We start from the raw sequence: 7396 nt of genomic DNA, 5'->3' as shown, positions 1-7396 counted from the left end.
AGGTGGAGGTGGTGTTACACCTCCCAGAAGCTGCAACTTGAAACTGGACAAGTTCAGACTAGACTTTAGAAGTGCTGACGTTTGACTACTAGAATAACCTCCCAAAGGTTTTGCTGGGTTTCCTGGCCCTGGCAATTTTTAAATTGAGATTAGGTTCCTTCTAGAAGAGGATCAGATGAATTAAGCACAGCAGTACTTCTGGCCTCCTAGTCCGTAACTCCATGAAGCCCACTCTGAGCTTTCCTTTCTCTTTCCCCATTCCAGAAAATGTGGTTAAGTGGGAGCACCCCCACAGCAACATCAGAGATGCTTTTGTTGACTTTCCTTCCAAACTGGATATTTCAGAGGACAGTCATAGGCTATGCTAGGTGAGATGCCAAAGGAATTCAGCTCCTGTGTGATACTATATTACCGGGCATGATAAGGACTTAAGGCAGGCCTTAATGGAGAAATCAAGCCATCTCTCTTCCGTCATACAGACCAGGAATAAATCTGGCACTTCCCACCTGAGCAAAGATTTGTCTCTTACAGGTCTTGTTTGGAGGAGAGCCAGAGAGCAAAGATGCAATTATCTGAGGGCTCCTCTAGAATGGCAAGTGTCATTTGGGGATGGGGATCCAACAGAGGCTCACCTAACAAAATCAGCTGGGGATGGCAGTGTACATAGGAATTTGGTTGTCAGTATATGAGGCTATAAATAGGCTTTTGGGAAGCCTGGAAGCTCACACAGTTATTGCTTGTTATTTTAAAATGTTAATGTGGATTTCAAGCTCATGAAAGACATGAGATTGCTGTGAAGACCTGTCTAGCCACACATAGGATCAGCAAGAAATTCAGGTTCTTCCATCCCACTCAGCCTTGCCATGGAAGAAAGACCAGCTCCTGGTAAGTTTTGGTCTTTATGAACAATTTAGCCCCCGGGGCCCTCTGATGGCCTACACCAACTCTGATGCCTGGTTTGTGATACAGATATATGTTGCCTGGAAACCAGACTGGTATCGGCCACTTATTTCTTTTTCCTTATTTTCCTCCTTATTGTTTAGGGAAAAAAAAAAAGCTGCAGCACCACAAGAAAAAGAACAGAGATTGTCTAATGCTCACAGGGACATTCACGGGATCTCCCACCACGCCTCTAGTTATTGTATCTTACTAGAACAGCTCAAAATGGATACTTTGGCAAAACATGGCTCTTCAGCAGTGCCCCTGTGCATCGGATGGTGAGATCATCACTTTAGGGCTGACGGTTTCTAAAGAATTTGACTTGTGTCTTCTTGACTCCTAGCAGGTTCACTCAGCATTTGGTGCCCCTTCCCAGCAGCATGCACCTAGAGCCCAAGTGGTTACAGCCTGCTATTTGCAGATTCAGCTTCTTACTGTGAAATTTGTTCACATTCATTCCAGATAGGAGGAAAAATCAAGTTGTTTGGGGAAATATTTTTTATTTTAGCTTTTATTTTAGCTTTTATCATTAGAAACCAACAGAAGTTGGTTTCTGGGCTGGATGAGTCAGATGGAGCGGATAACCATTAGCCCTGCATTAAAATACTGCATTAAAAAATAAAATAAAATACTTCTTATAAACATCTGATTTAAAAAAAAAAATACTAATCAGTTCGAAGCTGACAGAAATTATTAGCAATAAGCTCTTTCGCATAGAAATAGGCTTATTACCATGCATTTGCAGCAGCTGGCATGAGCCTGGCGTGGTGCCAGCAAACTGTGTCCTGCAAACACCATCTTTCCACCTGATCCTACGAAAAACACCAGTAAGACAGGGTTGTATTCCCTTCTCAAACCCTGCATAATATACTCCCGTTGACCCCTGCAGGATTTCTGTGCATGTGTGTAAAGAGTATGGTCCAAAAAGGAAAAATAAAGTCAGTTTTGCCTTTTCAGCTGGCAGACCTGTGAGCAAGAACTGTGGGCTGCTTTTAAAAGACGGGGGTAGAAGAGTAGGGGGATGTGTTTTGCTACATCATTGAAAGCTAGTAGAGGCCACCTGGGAAGGAAAGAATAAATTAATCACAAATCACAGCCACATGAAGACCTTAGGTCAAATCAGGTTTGTTAGAGGGTGTGGTGTTTTGGGTTTGTTTTTCTTTTAAATCAGCAGAAAATTACCCTCTGCATGATGCATGGCATAGACTTCTGCTCCTGGGTCTGCCCACACTCGGATGTTGAAGCACTTTTGTGGTTTGCTGAGATCTAGAGTTGTTTCCTTGCTTTTTTTGGCCAAGGACTTTTCCATATGATTACACTCTAAAAGTGTGCCATAGATTACACAGTCCATAACCAGGTTACAAGGAGAGAACACAGGTCTGCATTTAGGAAACCATCCTTAATCCCAATAGGAACAGCTTCAAACATTCAGCCTTCGAACTCTTTTGTTATTGACTTGGTTAACTGTAGGGACAGATCCTGCAAATGTCAGGGATGTTCACTTTGCTGGGGGACAAAAATGCTCATAATTAAAATTAAAACTGAAGCAAAAGAACCCAAAACACTTTGCAGGATTGGGCTTCAGGTATGGAAAGCACAATGTTAACAACTTGGTGTTGTAATGTGAATCCAGTGGTTTTTGCATTTATTCTAAAAGGCCAAATTATGTAAGATTTTGTCAACTCTTTAGTTTAATGGGGGTGAAAAATACTGACTATAAAGGAGGTGAATGAAATGGCCTGTGAGGCTTTATGGGTAACACAAAAATCACTATTGAAACAATGATCCCCTTACAGTTGAAAACATTGACCTTTGCTGAAGAAATTCAGAAGTCTTGAACACAGTGCTTGCTGCTTAGTCCAATTTCAAGTCAATCGAAGGAAGCAAAATACAAAGGGAAAGGTCATATTGACTTAGTAAAACAATCTTAATGAATCTTGGCCCTCTGTTTTGCATTTCCAGTGGAAACATGAACTCAGTGGCTCAATCCCTTCCTCTCTATGCTGCTTCCAAACACACAGGTAGAGGGAATAAGCTTTTGCTCGGCTTGATCCCTGAACAGCACTGTGTCTCCGTTTAAACAGAGCCTGAAAAACAGCCTTTTTATTTTTAGCATCAGCATTTACTAAAAGGAGCTGTTGTTGACAAGAAAAGCCACTCATATTTGAATATGAAACATTTCCAGCACTTTAAGTGTGAGGGGAAAGGTAAGCAATTTGGGAGTCACAATCGATAAGGAAGAGATTGTGAAGGATTTCCGGACAGGGAATATTTCTTTGCCTCCCAAAAGCATCCGTCCTGTGCAAAACCAGAGTATTTTTTGGCACCACTGTAGATTATAGGTGTACCAGTCATAGACCAGCACCCAGCTGTGTAAGGTACTGTACAAATGCAAAACAGAAAGACAAACTTAAATCTAAGACAAGAGGTCACAGATGGATGCAGACAGACAGCCGGGGGAATACAAGGAAACAGGGTGACATTATAATATTTGAGTCCCTATTTCAGATAAACAGTGAAAGGCAAAATTTCATTCTATTTTTTTTAAAGCCGCTGCTCCCTCCGTCAGACCCAATCCTGCCATGATGCCTAAATGAAATAAATCACCCTGTTAATAATGCCTGAGCAGCACTGGCAGCCAAGGACGGAAGTCTAGTGAAAGACAAATGGTTAAAGTTTACTAAGTAGTTACAAACCACCAAAAACAGGTCTTAAAATGGGAAGTGTCAGGCAAGCCCTTAATAACAGGTAATACTACCAGCCCCACCTATAATTACGGTACTCGTCTCCCCACCCTCTGAATGTCACTCGTTTCCATCAATTGCAGGCTTTTCAGAGCACCGGCGGTGCCTCAGCAATGTCTGCACACCGCCTTACAAAAACAGGGTGACATTTTTTATCTGAGCTTCTGAGGAGCTGCTGTGATATACGTATTAAATAATAACAGCACAAATAATAGCAATAGTAATGGAACAGGAGGTTCAGCTCTGCCCACATCTAGCTACGCCAATGCTATCATAGCCCCAGTACAGTTTTGAGGCAACCTTGAAAGGCTGCGTGTAGAGGAAATAATGTATTGAAAGGAATACATTTACCGTACATCACATAGTCCCCATTAGGAGCTTTTTATGATCACATTACTATGTGCTTTGTCTTCAAACGGAGACTTCGCTGGCTTTTCCACCCATAAGCAAGAGAAAATACTTGCCACACTCATTATCAGTCTCTTGGTTCAGATTTTCTCTCTGATGTACAGCTGCTTCATTTTGGTTCTCAGTTCCAACAAGATGTATTATTGTCACCTTTTCTGTAACAATTTCCTTATACTCCTGAAACTAGACAACAGTCAAGGATATTACTATGAGCCTGAGACTGGTATGTACTTAGAAATGTTTTAGATGTGTAGAGGTGGTTGAGTATTTTTGTTTAGTCATTATTTTACACATTTACTACCATTTGGGTTTGTTTTGACATTATTTTACACATTTACTACCATTTGGGTTAGAGGATTTTTTAAAATTATATCAGTGCTTACCAACCAGCCACATATGCTCTTTTTCAAACTGTTTGCTCTGACTATTTAGGGGGGCTCAGTGACTACAAATCATACGGAAACTTTTACACCTGCTGATTTGATATGGGGTGCTTTTTAAACATCTGGTTTAATATGCAAGAAAGAATAAAAAATAATAACTTTATGGGATGAATTTTCAAATAAATAAGAGTTTGTGAAACAAATTAGGGAAAATTTTGAGAGACTTAGTGCCTCAGTGAACAAGCTCCTGTGTACTCGTAATAATATAACCCACAAATCACAGTAAATCAAGCGTGGTGCTTTGATTTGTGAAAATATGCAAGAAGATCCTTTTAACTATCTGATCAGCTCTATACCGAGCCCTCACACTATCAAAAGGTCAGACTCCAAAAGGGTTAAGTATTGACTGACAAGAGAATGAAAGGAAAAGCAACAGAATGTAGGTGTATAAAGGTCTTGAGGGACATTCCTAAAAGTCAGTATCAGTTTTTACACTTCTTGCACAGGACCCGATATGAATTTCAAATAGTGAATAGATTCAGATTATCTGTACTTTTCAAAAATGTGAAACTCATACTTAACTGTGTCCGTGCCAAAAGCTTTTCTTCTTTTTTCTTGCTCATTAATTTGAAAATTCATGTCAAAAATTCATTATTTTTACTCTTTCTCACACATTTTCACCTTTTTGGAAAAGCACCCCCTCTCCCATCTTTGCCCCTGCGATTTGTACAGTCACTCACTGAATAATGCAGCCTAAGAGTTTACAAAACAACATACATGGGTGAAACTTACTAGTTACTCAGGGGTGACAATATGTTAGAAACAAATGGGCTTTAAAGCAAATAAAACCCCAGGTGCTGGCTATTTCCAGCACCACAAAAAAATGCTTTGCATCCCAAATGCAGCGGGTAAATGCAGCGGGTTACATGGACAGGGCATGTGCCCCTGTCCCAGTCTGGCTATGGCAGAGCCGTCGGGGGGGACTATTGCCCTGTTACGGGACCTGCCATGGTGGCAGCGGCAGGATGGGAGACTTGCAGGGTGAGGGGGCGACTAGAAAAGGCCCTTGGCAATCTGTGCTCCACTCTCTTTTTAGGGGCAGGATGTTTTGGGAGGAGAGAGTTTGCTGGCAACCTGATCCTGCCTCCGGTTGCGGAGATCTTCAAAGGAGACGGTGCTGGCAGCTGACATCCCCCCTTCTCCTGTTGGGTTTTTTTCCCATTCACACTGCAGATCCCTCCCCCGACAGACCTCCTGATCAGCTCCTTCTTCCTTCCGCAGCACAAGCTCAGCCATATTCAAGTCCCTTCGTACCATGCACCACATCAGGAGGCCTCACCACGTTGTTTATGTGGGAGAACAGCTCCACAGTGGCATTAACCAGCTTCAAAAAAATAGTAATTTGAGAAGTTGCATGGCTTCTAAATGGGAGCAGGAACCTGATGGTTGAGAAAGGCAATGGCAAACACAGCATCATTGGGAGGGCAAAGGAAGAAGCTTATGAGAAGGAAATAGCTGCCAACCCAGCCCTCTCACCTAGGGCTTCCCCAGAAAGCATAGTAGCTTCGTCGCTGCCCCACAGTATTTCACAGGCAGCAGGCCCTTGCACAGGGATAAGTAAATATGTTGGCAAAGACCTTTCTGCACTTCTGCTTCTAGAGGCTTGGGTGCCCAGATTTAAGCCCTTCTCCCAAAGACACTTTGCAAGCCATCCCTCTGTGCTGCAGATAATCTGGTAAAAGGAGAGAGAGCCTGACTTGTCCAGCCCTGCAGAGGGGCAAAAGAAGAGCTCAGAAATTGTGAACCCATGACCCAGCCCCAAAACCTCCAGCCGTACAACACCCATGCCCTCAGACGTGGCACAGCCCTCTCCAGACTAGTGAGGGTGCTGGCTGGGGATGGGCTGCAGGGGACCCCGGGTACGCATAGCAGTGCCCTCATGTGCTGCCTCCCCTCCAGCCCCCTGGACGTTGCCTGACAAGTTATACCCAGTGACGCTGCTGTAAACGGCAATATCTCTTGGAATGGTTTCAGTCAAACCACACTTCTCTGGCAGCGCGCGCGCGAGGAGAAAGGTGGGTGGAAGGAAAAAGGCAGAGCCAGCGCAGTAGCAAATATTGACGCAAAACAATAACAAAACATTATTGTAAAACCCACACAAATGAACGGGTGAATCTGTGGATGAGCACAGCCCAGGAAAGTGCTTCAGATTCGTGCATTCATGTTGATATTTCCAGTGCTGAAGAATACACTTGCAGAAACAGAACCTGTGTAAGCATAGGTTGCAGAAACTGAGATGAGGCAAATTAAAAAAAAAAAAAAAAGTCATTTATAATTATGCAGAAGGGCAGATATTACCAGATATAATAAAGTGCTAACATGATCAGTCAGATTGGTTTTTGTTGTTGTTGTTGTTTTAATGTGGGTAGTCCCACCGGCCTTCCTTAACTTTCAACAAATGTTTTCTGGATTGGGTACTCAGCACCTGACGGGATTAGGCCCACATTCAACATTCACAATAAAGCTTAATCTTGAGTCACATCAGCCCATGAAAAAAAAAATAGTCTCTGCTTTGTTGCAGTCATACACACAGCAATAAAAAGTCACCAGTCAGACTACCTGCATTGCACAGGTTGTCTTATACTTAACTACCTGCTTTTCTCCAGAGACGGCTATCAGGTCTCCTCTCTCCCTTTTTGTTCTTTGGTGAGGGAAGTGTGTTTTATAATGGAAAAATAAACAGCTTGTTGTATCTACTTCCCCCCCCCCCATTAAATTGATCAGGTGGTGTAACACTTCCACAAGTATTTCCATGTTTTTTTAATGAAGCCACCCATGACTCCCACCATGTAATGCTTTGTTGTGTAAAGTCACTGTTCTCCGACACACGCATTTCTCCTCTGTAGGGCTAGGTCAGTCATG

This window comes from Pygoscelis adeliae, unplaced genomic scaffold, assembly GCF_000699105.1.
Source record: "Pygoscelis adeliae isolate BGI_AS28 unplaced genomic scaffold, ASM69910v1 Scaffold199, whole genome shotgun sequence".
Classification (NCBI taxonomy): Eukaryota; Metazoa; Chordata; class Aves; order Sphenisciformes; family Spheniscidae; genus Pygoscelis; species Pygoscelis adeliae.
Note: the sequence above shows the minus strand (reverse complement) of the source record.